General features: G+C 39.4%; 2 long non-coding RNA genes across 2 annotated transcripts; both read left to right on the top strand.

Moving 5' to 3' along the window:
- Positions 1–2,815: 2,815 nt before the first annotated feature.
- On the top strand, positions 2,816–3,487 carry LOC131656466 (uncharacterized). The gene is made up of 3 exons (XR_009300117.1): positions 2,816–2,902; positions 3,020–3,049; positions 3,160–3,487. It is a non-coding gene; the product is annotated as an uncharacterized LOC131656466 (long non-coding RNA).
- Positions 3,488–13,386: 9,899 nt separating this feature from the next.
- LOC131656467 (uncharacterized) lies at positions 13,387–14,058 on the top strand. Its single transcript, XR_009300118.1, has 3 exons — positions 13,387–13,473; positions 13,591–13,620; positions 13,731–14,058. It is a non-coding gene; the product is annotated as an uncharacterized LOC131656467 (long non-coding RNA).
- Positions 14,059–14,412: the final 354 nt, after the last annotated feature.

Below are 14,412 nucleotides of genomic sequence, written 5' to 3' on the forward strand. Positions count from 1 at the left end.
ATTTTCTGTTTGTTTTGTGTTTTTTAATTGGGCGGAGTCAACGTTCACGTTCTTGCATAAGGGGACAGACCTACGATGCGTACGAACGGAAATGACATTGCCCTTAGGTGCCAACGAGGCAAAAGAAAAAGAAATGATTGGTTTGTGTCTTTTAGGATAGATGAGTGATGAACAGTTCCCAATACCGGGCCACTCACCACTTTCTCTACTTTGCTTTAGACTGAACCATTGTTAGGTATTTTAAAGTGTTTTTGGTTGTGTATTTTTTTAAGGGAGTTTACTTCACGATTCGAATCACATAAAATGTATAATGATCGAGAAGCAGATTAGGGAATGAATCCCACTCACTTCCATCCCATTATGTAATGTTTGAGAAACAGATTAGAGAATGAATCTCACTCATTTCTCTCCCATTAATTAATGTTTGAGAAACAAATTAGGGAATGAATCCCACTCGTTTCTCTCCCATTAAGTAGTGACCGAGAAACAGATTAGGGAATGAATCCCACTCGTTTCTATGCCACTAAGTGATTGAGAAATAGATTAGGGAATGAATCCCACTCATTTCTCTATCACTTGCTTAATGTGATTCACATCTTCCGTTTATTAATGTTTTAAAGAGTTGAAACGAAAAAGAATGCAAGAGGGAACTAATCCTAAATTCTAATCTAAGTTGTTCTAACTCCTATTGTTAACATGGTAATGGTATTAACAAGGTAGGCCGAAAATAAGGCCAAAATTACAAGCAACAAAGTCATACAACAATTATACAAAACGAGCATGGGAATAGCACAAAACGATTCAAGCATTAGTACAAAAATGAAACTAAGAAAAGCTACTATTTTTATGAGTTTTATAGGTGTTAAGGGAATTCTAATTCAAGTCTAAATTGCACTTAAAGAACCTACATTCTAATAAGCCTAAACTAGTATTTTTATTGTTTTCTATGTCATTTTATTACCTAAAAATCTAACAAATTTTAATGGTGATTATTTATAAGCTTTTTATCATTAAAAAAAGAATAAAACTATGTCAAGAATCCTAAATTCTACAAGGAAAATAGTAAGCTAAAGGGGTTCAAAGTAAAATGGTGGTCTATACAGCATTTTGGGCGCTAAAGCCCAGCAAGAGTTGGCCCAATGTGACGTTTTTGTTTCAGCTTCTCCTATGGCCAAAAAACCGTATGATTGGGCTCTCAAAGGGGGGTGTAACATGCTACTTCGTCTGAGGCCCAAGGACTTGATCCAGATTCAGATTATCATATTTTATCAAATGTAAAACAAATAAATAAATAATTAAATAAAAATAACATAAAAACGGATAATCAAATTGGGATTAGGGTGAATGCTATTGTGACCGTTCGACTCCTCTCACTCAGCTTCGTCCCCTTCTCATACTCTCACGAATGCGATTCCCGGCGAGCGATTTACGCCGCCGACCACCGTGAGCCACCATCTCTGACCTCTTCTTACCCCAAATCAAACTCAAACTTCCTCTTCACAAACCTAAACTCAATCTCACCGAATTTACCTGTTTAGAAACCCTAGGTCTGAAACAAGTTTGATTACATGTATATAGCGAAGGATTTCGCCGTGATACCTTAGGGGAAAGACTCAGGAACGCCTATTCTATGCGATGCTAACAAGAACGATCGAAGAAGATGAAGAAATGCAAGCTCATAAATCTTACCTGAGGTGCAGATCGCGGTAGTGTAGCTGACGAAATAAACGTGTGGGGAACTTCAATTCAGGTGCATCTCTTTTCTTTTCCGCTTGCGCTATCTTCTTCTCCTCTTCTTCGATTCCGTGTGAGTGAGATGTATTCGAAGACTTTCGTGTGAAGAAGATTGTGATTCTTCACGATTTCGCCTTCTGCAGAGTTGAAGTTGATGATGAAATCGCAGATTGTATCATGAAGGATCGGTTATCGTGATATTGATCGTTATTGAGAACTCTGAATCGCTGAGTCAATTGCGGAAGTTATCGGTGGTTCTGAATTGCGAGAAGAGTGCGTTGTCGACGTCGGAGAATCAACGCAAACTGAAGTTCTTGGAAATTCGGTTTGCCGTCAAGTTGACGAAGGGTGAGCCGTGATGCAGGTTGATGAATCTGAAGTTTTCTGTCAAGAGTTTGTTTATGGTGATTCGTTGAAGGCTTTGTGTGAAGCTTTTTCTGAGTTTTTTCTTCTACTTTCTGTTTGATTGGTTTTCTGATTTTTGTGGTAGGTGATGATTGAAGTGGAGATATTGAGAGGTTGAAGATGTGATTTGAGGTTAAAGAATTCAGAGAGGGAGAAGAGTGTCAAGAGAAGGTTTTAAGAATGGTGGAGGAAGAAATTGTGGAGTATGAAGGTGAGGTGAAGAATGGTGATGGTGAATGGGCGTGGAGGGTGAGAAGAATGAAGGAGGTGGAGGTCCTGATTTTATAGAAGCATCCAGGTTGAATTCTCCCTCTGATTTCTGTTTTGATTCAGTTATTTCTGTTAGCAAAGTCTGCTAGGTAGTTTGTAATTGATTTTTTGGTAGTTACATTTCTGTTAGGGTTAGTTAGGGACGGTTATAGGTTAGTTTGAAAGTTAGTTATAGCTGGGATTCTGTTATTTTCTGTTGGGATTGTTTGCGAAGGTTAGTTGCAAGGCTGTTTGTTATGTGAAGCAGGGCTTTAGTTTGTGTGGTTATGGGCTTGGAGAATTATGCTAACAGTGCAGGTTTATGGAAAATAGCTTTGATGGTTAGCAATTGTTAGGACATTGACTGAACTGGTGTGGTTATGAACAGGTTAAAGTTAATATTGATTTGAGTTGAATTTTCTGTGGCAGGATCATGACTGTTGGAGGAAGTCAGAAGAAGTTTCAGTCGGGGCGTCGGCTTGTAGAAGGCTTGGTCGAATATTGTTGCTGGCAGGTTAGTTGACAATTGGTTATGTGTATTGTGTTAGTGTAATGCTACTGGAGGTTAATTGGAGAATTGGTAAAATGTACGTATGGCTCTGTTTTGATATTGCACTTGTTTTTTGTTCAGATGAAAGGCTGAGGTTAAGTCGACACGAGGGTAGTTATTTTTGTTACCACTTTTTCCATCGATTTCTCTTTTCTGTTATGATGTGAGGCTGCTGAGTTGTGTATGTATTGTGACTGATTATGCTGTTTTTTAACATGCAGGCAGCAGGTTGGTTCAATGAATGGGAACATAATGTGTGCTTCTGGTCATAAAGCTTGAAGATCGAAATAGCAAAATCGAAAGTGTGTCTAGAATAGGATTAGGATATTTTCTTTGTAGTTTTCGATGTGGATGTTTCGGCGTAATGACTTGGAATTGATTTTGTGTAATTGTGGATGAACTCAGATGTCGTAATGATAATGGGAATTGAAAGAATGTATAGATCAAATGGATTCGGGCCTTAGTAAAGGGATTTGAAATGGATGTATAGACACTCGACTTTTGTATTGACTTATATCTCAACCAAATACAAATGAAGTTTTACTTCTATTCTTTTCTCTTCATGCTTCAATATCTACTATGAGTATGAAGTCTTTCAAATGAAATTACCCATATTCCATCTTGAATGAGGAGATCCACATGACTTAGTTAGCAAAAGTCAACCTTCCTAGGTTGACTTGTTGACCAAGTGTCGATTATCTTTAGATCTCTTTCCTTTTTCCGAATTCAAATGAGCAATTGTCCTTTATTTCTCTCAGTGCTTGACATCAAAAGAATTTGCACTTTAATCTTCAAATCCGCCATTTACCCAATATCTTGTCGTAGAAGAAACAAAACTCGAACAATGGTTGTCCACACGGAGATGAATCAATACCTCAACTCAATTCATAGCATCGTAACCGAATCAATCAATGTAGTACATATGAGGCCATGACCCTAATCAAGAAGTCTCGATTCAAATGACCTAGGAAATAAACCTTAGGTCAAGCAATAAGTCATCTGAACAAATGCTTTCCAAAAGACCTGTATCGATCACAATCTTGATTAAGTGCCAAACACCCCCTTTTGAAGGAATAAATTACCTTGTGTCAAGACCTAAGTGAAACTTCAGCTTGCTTCATGACCTTTGATCCCATGCTTTTATATGCTTTATTTAATGAATGAATGCGAAGTCATGCAAATGCCCTAATGATGGTATGCAGATGAAATGGAAAGTATAAGCCAGTTAGAAATAAAGGGTAGGACAAATTTGGGGTATGACAGCTGCCCCTATTTAATCGTCTTAAACCTGAAGGTGAGATTGGCGTCAGCCTTTCGAACATTCGAGGTAGAAGAAGATTAAATATCAAAGTACCAGAAATTTGTCCTGAAGAGAAGATGGTGTAAATGTTATCATTATTATTTGTTTTTGATATCTGCTGGGGAAAGAGAAATTTTTGTTTTTCTGGTGGAATGATTTATGGATGTTATGGTTGAATGGGGAAAGAGAATAATGACTTGCTGGGGATTGAGAATTGGTTTTACGGTAAGAAATTATGGATGAATGGTGGTTGTCAGGCGAGAACTGACTTCACCATAAGATATCAGACGAGGACTGAAAATGATGGAAATGATTTGCCAGGGCGAGGACTGGACTTTGAAAAAGGTTTGCCAAGGCGAGAATTGGGCTTTGAAAAAGTTTGCCAGGGCGAGAACTGGACTTTGAAAAAGTTTGCCAGGGCGAGAACTGGACTTTGAAAAAGTTTGCCAGGGCGAGAACTGGACTTTGAAAAAGTTTGCCAGGGCGAGAACTGGACTTTGAGAAAGTTTGCCAGGGCGAGAACTGGACTTTGAAAAAGTTTGCCAGGGCGAGAACTGGACTTTGAGGAATGATTACCAGGACGGGAACTGGGTTTTGCAATGATTTGAAGGTCGGAAGGCAAAGGATTCACAACACGGGGGTTGAACCTGAAAAGTTTTCCCATACGGGGGAGGGACCACGGAGACTAGTGACGACTAGACTCGATCAAAAGACATCGGTAAACATTGGAGATTCACGAAGATGTTGATGCTGGCGAAGCATAAGAATTACATTAATCCCTCAGGCCAAAGGCGGGGTGTAACTCATCAAGAGTGGCAATCGTTCGAATTGCCACACACCAAGAATGGTTATTCAAACGGTTGAAAAATGAGATGGGTTGAATGCCCACCCTCATTCGCACTCTAATCTTCACGCAGCACGCGGGAAATAACCTCGGAGACAACGATTCTGACAAAAAAGACATTGTATCCGACCCGCATTGGGGAGAGAACATGAGACTTCTTTTGGGGATTGAGGATACCAGGTATTGGCACCATGGTTTGAGGAGATTTGTGATGTAGTAACAGATACCAATCAGAGTTTGTAAGGACAACCTTTTATGTGGGGAAGTATCGTCGTCTTGATTGAGTGCTGATTTGTATTATCTGGCTTATGCTTTGTATGCATGTTTTAATTTTTGTATGGCGTAATGATCCATTTTAATGGATATGCTACGCTTCTGAGGATGCAATGCTATATGCAATGGAAACTATATGCAGAGTGCCAAATAAAGGCATCGGTATGATAGAGAAGCAGGATCATTGGGGTCCATTGCTTGTGGTCTTGAGTTATCAATATGAATCGGTGTTGGAAGACCTACAGTACCAAAGATTATTGGCAACTACCTTGAGGGTTGGAATGTAGCTTTGTTGGGGAGGAAGTGACTTCATCTGACTTTCCCTACATATTGAATTGCTTGGGGATGGAGAGCTTGAGGAGATTCCCTCGATTCACCATGTTGAGGATGAGAAATTCAGACAAGGAGACCAGGTTGGGGAAGTGGAACAACTTCCATGAGAAATAAACTCATGTGCTTGGGGAGAGACAAAAGTTCCAGGAGAAATAAACTCCTATGATCGGGGAGAATCAATACAACTTAGAAGATTGTGCCCCAAGATTCGTGGGCTATGAAGGAATTTGCCCCAAAGGATCCTTGGAGAGATTTATCAAATCTCGACGTAACTGCCCCAGATTGGTTGAACTCAAGAGAGATTCCTCGACTTGATTGCCCCAGATTGATGGAACCTTGAATGGGTGCTTCAATTGACAGAGTCTTCATACAACTTGCCCCTTGGAGTAATCAGCTTTTGAAGTGAATGGCTCATGGAATCGATCAACTTTTTTTTTTTGCAGTTGTTCATTGTTTGATATTCCTTGATGTCAAGTGTTTATTCACAAGTAAAAGATATTTGTTTTGAAGATGACAATCCTAATGCAATGCTTATGCTAGCTTCGAGATCAAAGTTATTAAAACAATGTTGTGACATTCAGTGTTTGAATTATTTGTCATATCGATACCAACATAAATGGTAAGCAAACATCTAGGAGTCAGTTTTACACAACTTGCTTTTGAAATAAACCCTGCTTCAATTAGGTCTTTTAAGGGTTGTAACGTGGCCTGGTTCACGGTTTTAGAAAGAAAGGATTTAAGGCTCAAAGTCTAACCTAACCCACCCATTCTTCGTGATGTTCTCCAGTCCTAAGTTCAACTTAACCTGATACGAGCGTTCATCCTTCAGGAGGAGTTTGAGATGATTGAGGAACCAATGAAGTCTTCTTGGACATGGCAGTCACTTTACCTTTCATTTTTTGGTGTCTGATCACACGACTTTGTTCCTTTGATGAGGACCTTTATTTTGTAATCCTCGTTTTTCGCTTCTGCTTTTCTTTTTGTTTCCCTAACTTTTGCCTGGACAAATTCTTTTGAATTTTATTTTGGAGTCCAGCGGGATGCCCTAATTTTTGCCTAAGTCACTTGTTTTCAAGTTGGTGACTTAGCGGGCTCTCTTTTTTCCTTTTTTTAATTTTTTTTTGAACGAGTCGTGTGATCCTGAATCTTTGATTTGCGGGAGGTGATTGTGACTGCCTCATTCTTTGGTTGATGAGGGGTTACCATTGTGGCATTGACTTTCCTCAACCTTTTTAAAGACAACCATTGTTGTGTCCTTGGATGCACACTCCTGATGAATTTTGATTGCTCGATCAGATTAATTGAACGCTACCCTGCCCCTGGGTTAAATGTGAGGGTTTTTTCTTTGGTATAGAAAAGAAACTCCTACTTCAAGGCTCAAAGGGGTTAACGAGGGTCTATCTCCCTTATATCTCCAGTGTTTGGGGATTTGAAACAATGCCTGTACATCCTCAGCGGGGTTTTATTCAAAAGCACATGATTAAAGATTTTTGCATTTTATTTTTCATCATTCTCCTTTTGATATTTTTTTGCTTAAACCAGAGTTTGATATCGATAGACATAAATATGTGAGTGAACACGAATGGATTGATTCGAAACTAGCATATGCAATGTATTTTTATTTTCATTAAAAACAAACAGGTTTTACATGGAAGAAACAATTAACAAAACAAGGAAAATTACAAATGAAAATGCAGAAATGAATTGATGACTGCCATAGTTGAGGAGGCTTGACTCCGTCTGGACTTATTGATCTTGGATACCTTCCGCAGTTCCTTCCAAACACTTCAGGTTACTTCAAAAGAAAATTCCAACAAAGTCACCCAAGAGTTGTAAATTTTGTGTCACTTTAGGGATTCGAGCAATGCGAGTGATGCAATGCTCAAGATAAGAGTACGTCTTGCTTATCCCTCGTGCGGGAGCCCCAAGCATAGTTGCTAGAGTGGTAATCACCATCAAACATGGAGGAACCTTGCATGGCCGTCAAACTTAGAAAAGCTATATGTTGTGAGGAAAGAATTTGTTGATTCTGGAGACTTTCTGAAATCTAGGCATTTATTCGAGCAAAGGAATTCCATTCACCCATATGTTTCCTTCTTGAAGGGTTATATGCCTCCCATCAATCAACTGTTGTACTTTGGCTTTGAAAGCATTGCAGTCCTCAGTTGAGTGCCCCATTGATCCAGCGTGATATCCACATTGCACATTAGGGTCATACCCAGGTGGAAACGGTTGTGGTGGAGGCTTTAGAGATTTGGGAACCACCAATGAGCTTTGAACTAGATATGGAAGAAGTTTAGTGTATGTCATAGGAATCTGGTCCAAAGGAGCATTTCTTCGTTCCAAATTACTTCTAGGTTGGCGTTGATTCGGATGACCTTGTTGATGTGGAGCACATTGCTTTTGTGGCAGATACTGAACCGGTTGTTGTTGGACCATCTGGGGTTGTTGATTGATAGTGGTGGCAAAGGCTTGTGGAATATATTGGCCAGGAGAAACTAGTACCATTTGATAGTTAGGAACCTGAACTTGAGGATAAGCAGGGATTTCCTCTTCTGCGATCTCAGAAACTGCATTTATTTCACTTTTCTCTTCTTCTGTGAGTTCGGAAACATTAACAATATCCTGGATTTTACCCATCTTTAAGGCATTTTCAATTCGTTCTCCTACGACCACCAAATTTGAAAATTCGGAGGACGCGCATCCAACCATCATGTTCAGATAAGGATCTTTCAGAGTATTCATGAACATGTCTACAAGCTCTCGTTCCAAGAGTGGAGGTTGGACTCTGGAAGCTAATTCTCTCCATCTCTGTGCATACTCTTTAAAAGACTCATCAACCTTCTGAGTTAAACTTTGGAGTTGTAGTCTAGTAGGAGCCATGTCACTGTTGTACTTGTAATGCTTGAGAAAGGCCTCTGCTAGTTCATCCCATGTGCGGACATGGGTTCGTTCAAGTCGCGTATACCACTCAAGGGATGCCCCACTTAGGCTATCCTGAAAGAAGTGCATTAGGAGCTTATCATTTTCTGCATACGGAGCCATCTTGTTGCAGAATGCCTTGATGTGACTCATCGGACAAGTGGTACCCTTGTATTTCTCAAAACTGGGGACTTTGAACTTAACAGGAATCTTGATATCAGGCACTAGGCACAAATCAATAGCATTTAAACCTGAGGAGCTTCGACCTTCTAAAGCATTCAACCTTTCTTCCAGAAGATGGAATTTTCTCTCATTTTCCTCGATCGGGAACTTGAAAGCCTCCAGTTCAGAATCGTTCTCATGACGCGAATCCTCCTTGTTATGAATTTCCACAGGCACAGGTTTTGACCCCCCATTAGCAACAGTGGTCGGAGTACCATTAGCCAACTTAGCAACACTTTGTCTGAGCTCTTCTTGCCCCTGAATAACAACATGGAGAGTCTCCAAGAGTTGGTTCATCCTCTCCCCCATAGAATCCATGTCCTTACGAAGTTCAACCTGATTTCGTTCAAGACGGTCCATGATTATCCTCTGATTAATCCTTGTATGATACGGATGTAGGGAAGTCAAATTTGTTGATGAAGCAGAAATCTGGATTGAAAAGGACCCCAATAAGCTTCTGATAGAACTATGAGATGCAATATGATATGAATGCAAGTTTCATTTATAAGAGATCCTAAAGTCTTTTCACAATCTTTAATTTTCCTTCTTTTTTTTTTATCTCTTTTTTGTATAGAATGTCTTTTCTTTTCTTTTTCGCTTTTCTATTTCCTTTTTCTTTTTCTCCTTTTTTTTTTTGGAAATAGACTTTAGGATCTTTCATAAATGGAGTGGATACAACAATGATGTTATGCAATGCAAAGGCATGGGATCAAGGTCCATATAATCTTAGTAACCACCATACAAACTTCTGAATAACTGATACAGGTCAAATGTCACAGGATCAAAGGTCCGACGCCTTTTTGGATACCAGGAAAACCAATAGTCACCAACAGAACAGAATAGTCACCAACGGTACCTGTCATGTATATCCCACCCCACTCACAGGTGAATCTAGGTCAAGGTAGGTCAATGGCTTCCAGCGTTATCAGTTCTCCTGAAACACCATCATTGTCGCAAATACATGCCAACAATGGTATTTCATTTGAACCTCGACTGGTCGTGGGTCTCATGATCGCAATCAACAGAACCTGACATTCTGTTGGCGTCATGACTATCCACTCTATCCTAGGTATCCTATGTGTCACTCTGGCCTGGGTATTGGGCCTTTTACCTCATAGAACATCCCACCCAACCTGCAAAACAGAACAGAAGACCCCAAGGAACACAAAATATAATCCATATGCATGATGTGCAAGCAGAAATAAACATGATATGCAAGCAGAAAATAAACAGGTCATGCGAAACATAAAACAAATACATAAAATAAATAAATGCACGTATAGACAAAACATAGCACACCCAGTAAATAAACAAACAAACGGATAGGCTAGGATCGACTCACTAAGGATGGACCAGCAACAGGTCTAGCAACATCCCCAGCAGAGTCGCCAGCTGTCGCACGCTCGCGAAAAATGAACAGAGTCGCCACCAATATATTTATCCCATAAGGGAAAGGAATATCAGAAAACCTAACAAAGGAAGGAACGGGGTCTTGCGACCAGAGAATCTAGGTGCGGGAGTCGGTTACGCAAGGGGAAGGTATTAGCACCCCTCACGCCCATCGTACTCGATGGTATCCACCTATGTCTGTTTCTATCTAAAGGGTGTATACTATGTCTATGTCTAAATGCGAAATGAATGCAAAATGTAGGGAAAATAAAGAATTGTACTCGCACGGGCCCTACCCCGCTGCCTACGTATCCTTTTCAGGAATCAGAGTTACCGTAGCTCGGCTCACGATTTTCTGTTTGTTTTGTGTTTTTTAATTGGGCGGAGTCAACGTTCACGTTCTTGCATAAGGGGACAGACCTACGATGCGTACGAACGGAAATGACATTGCCCTTAGGTGCCAACGAGGCAAAAGAAAAAGAAATGATTGGTTTGTGTCTTTTAGGATAGATGAGTGATGAACAGTTCCCAATACCGGGCCACTCACCACTTTCTCTACTTTGCTTTAGTCTGAACCATTGTTAGGTATTTTAAAGTGTTTTTGGTTGTGTATTTTTTTAAGGGAGTTTACTTCACGATTCGAATCACATAAAATGTATAATGATCGAGAAGCAGATTAGGGAATGAATCCCACTCACTTCCATCCCATTATGTAATGTTTGAGAAACAGATTAGAGAATGAATCTCACTCATTTCTCTCCCATTAATTAATGTTTGAGAAACAAATTAGGGAATGAATCCCACTCGTTTCTCTCCCATTAAGTAGTGACCGAGAAACAGATTAGGGAATGAATCCCACTCGTTTCTATGCCACTAAGTGATTGAGAAATAGATTAGGGAATGAATCCCACTCATTTCTCTATCACTTGCTTAATGTGATTCACATCTTCCGTTTATTAATGTTTTAAAGAGTTGAAACGAAAAAGAATGCAAGAGGGAACTAATCCTAAATTCTAATCTAAGTTGTTCTAACTCCTATTGTTAACATGGTAATGGTATTAACAAGGTAGGCCGAAAATAAGGCCAAAATTACAAGCAACAAAGTCATACAACAATTATACAAAACGAGCATGGGAATAGCACAAAACGATTCAAGCATTAGTACAAAAATGAAACTAAGAAAAGCTACTATTTTTATGAGTTTTATAGGTGTTAAGGGAATTCTAATTCAAGTCTAAATTGCACTTAAAGAACCTACATTCTAATAAGCCTAAACTAGTATTTTTATTGTTTTCTATGTCATTTTATTACCTAAAAATCTAACAAATTTTAATGGTGATTATTTATAAGCTTTTTATCATTAAAAAAAGAATAAAACTATGTCAAGAATCCTAAATTCTACAAGGAAAATAGTAAGCTAAAGGGGTTCAAAGTAAAATGGTGGTCTATACAGCATTTTGGGCGCTAAAGCCCAGCAAGAGTTGGCCCAATGTGACGTTTTTGTTTCAGCTTCTCCTATGGCCAAAAAACCGTATGATTGGGCTCTCAAAGGGGGGTGTAACATGCTACTTCGTCTGAGGCCCAAGGACTTGATCCAGATTCAGATTATCATATTTTATCAAATGTAAAACAAATAAATAAATAATTAAATAAAAATAACATAAAAACGGATAATCAAATTGGGATTAGGGTGAATGCTATTGTGACCGTTCGACTCCTCTCACTCAGCTTCGTCCCCTTCTCATACTCTCACGAATGCGATTCCCGGCGAGCGATTTACGCCGCCGACCACCGTGAGCCACCATCTCTGACCTCTTCTTACCCCAAATCAAACTCAAACTTCCTCTTCACAAACCTAAACTCAATCTCACCGAATTTACCTGTTTAGAAACCCTAGGTCTGAAACAAGTTTGATTACATGTATATAGCGAAGGATTTCGCCGTGATACCTTAGGGGAAAGACTCAGGAACGCCTATTCTATGCGATGCTAACAAGAACGATCGAAGAAGATGAAGAAATGCAAGCTCATAAATCTTACCTGAGGTGCAGATCGCGGTAGTGTAGCTGACGAAATAAACGTGTGGGGAACTTCAATTCAGGTGCATCTCTTTTCTTTTCCGCTTGCGCTATCTTCTTCTCCTCTTCTTCGATTCCGTGTGAGTGAGATGTATTCGAAGACTTTCGTGTGAAGAAGATTGTGATTCTTCACGATTTCGCCTTCTGCAGAGTTGAAGTTGATGATGAAATCGCAGATTGTATCATGAAGGATCGGTTATCGTGATATTGATCGTTATTGAGAACTCTGAATCGCTGAGTCAATTGCGGAAGTTATCGGTGGTTCTGAATTGCGAGAAGAGTGCGTTGTCGACGTCGGAGAATCAACGCAAACTGAAGTTCTTGGAAATTCGGTTTGCCGTCAAGTTGACGAAGGGTGAGCCGTGATGCAGGTTGATGAATCTGAAGTTTTCTGTCAAGAGTTTGTTTATGGTGATTCGTTGAAGGCTTTGTGTGAAGCTTTTTCTGAGTTTTTTCTTCTACTTTCTGTTTGATTGGTTTTCTGATTTTTGTGGTAGGTGATGATTGAAGTGGAGATATTGAGAGGTTGAAGATGTGATTTGAGGTTAAAGAATTCAGAGAGGGAGAAGAGTGTCAAGAGAAGGTTTTAAGAATGGTGGAGGAAGAAATTGTGGAGTATGAAGGTGAGGTGAAGAATGGTGATGGTGAATGGGCGTGGAGGGTGAGAAGAATGAAGGAGGTGGAGGTCCTGATTTTATAGAAGCATCCAGGTTGAATTCTCCCTCTGATTTCTGTTTTGATTCAGTTATTTCTGTTAGCAAAGTCTGCTAGGTAGTTTGTAATTGATTTTTTGGTAGTTACATTTCTGTTAGGGTTAGTTAGGGACGGTTATAGGTTAGTTTGAAAGTTAGTTATAGCTGGGATTCTGTTATTTTCTGTTGGGATTGTTTGCGAAGGTTAGTTGCAAGGCTGTTTGTTATGTGAAGCAGGGCTTTAGTTTGTGTGGTTATGGGCTTGGAGAATTATGCTAACAGTGCAGGTTTATGGAAAATAGCTTTGATGGTTAGCAATTGTTAGGACATTGACTGAACTGGTGTGGTTATGAACAGGTTAAAGTTAATATTGATTTGAGTTGAATTTTCTGTGGCAGGATCATGACTGTTGGAGGAAGTCAGAAGAAGTTTCAGTCGGGGCGTCGGCTTGTAGAAGGCTTGGTCGAATATTGTTGCTGGCAGGTTAGTTGACAATTGGTTATGTGTATTGTGTTAGTGTAATGCTACTGGAGGTTAATTGGAGAATTGGTAAAATGTACGTATGGCTCTGTTTTGATATTGCACTTGTTTTTTGTTCAGATGAAAGGCTGAGGTTAAGTCGACACGAGGGTAGTTATTTTTGTTACCACTTTTTCCATCGATTTCTCTTTTCTGTTATGATGTGAGGCTGCTGAGTTGTGTATGTATTGTGACTGATTATGCTGTTTTTTAACATGCAGGCAGCAGGTTGGTTCAATGAATGGGAACATAATGTGTGCTTCTGGTCATAAAGCTTGAAGATCGAAATAGCAAAATCGAAAGTGTGTCTAGAATAGGATTAGGATATTTTCTTTGTAGTTTTCGATGTGGATGTTTCGGCGTAATGACTTGGAATTGATTTTGTGTAATTGTGGATGAACTCAGATGTCGTAATGATAATGGGAATTGAAAGAATGTATAGATCAAATGGATTCGGGCCTTAGTAAAGGGATTTGAAATGGATGTATAGACACTCGACTTTTGTATTGACTTATATCTCAACCAAATACAAATGAAGTTTTACTTCTATTCTTTTCTCTTCATGCTTCAATATCTACTATGAGTATGAAGTCTTTCAAATGAAATTACCCATATTCCATCTTGAATGAGGAGATCCACATGACTTAGTTAGCAAAAGTCAACCTTCCTAGGTTGACTTGTTGACCAAGTGTCGATTATCTTTAGATCTCTTTCCTTTTTCCGAATTCAAATGAGCAATTGTCCTTTATTTCTCTCAGTGCTTGACATCAAAAGAATTTGCACTTTAATCTTCAAATCCGCCATTTACCCAATATCTTGTCGTAGAAGAAACAAAACTCGAACAATGGTTGTCCACACGGAGATGAATCAATACCTCAACTCAATTCATAGCATCGTAACCGA

The sequence above is a fragment of the Vicia villosa genome, linkage group LG3 (genome assembly GCF_029867415.1).
Source record: "Vicia villosa cultivar HV-30 ecotype Madison, WI linkage group LG3, Vvil1.0, whole genome shotgun sequence".
In the NCBI taxonomy this organism is placed as follows: Eukaryota; Viridiplantae; Streptophyta; class Magnoliopsida; order Fabales; family Fabaceae; genus Vicia; species Vicia villosa.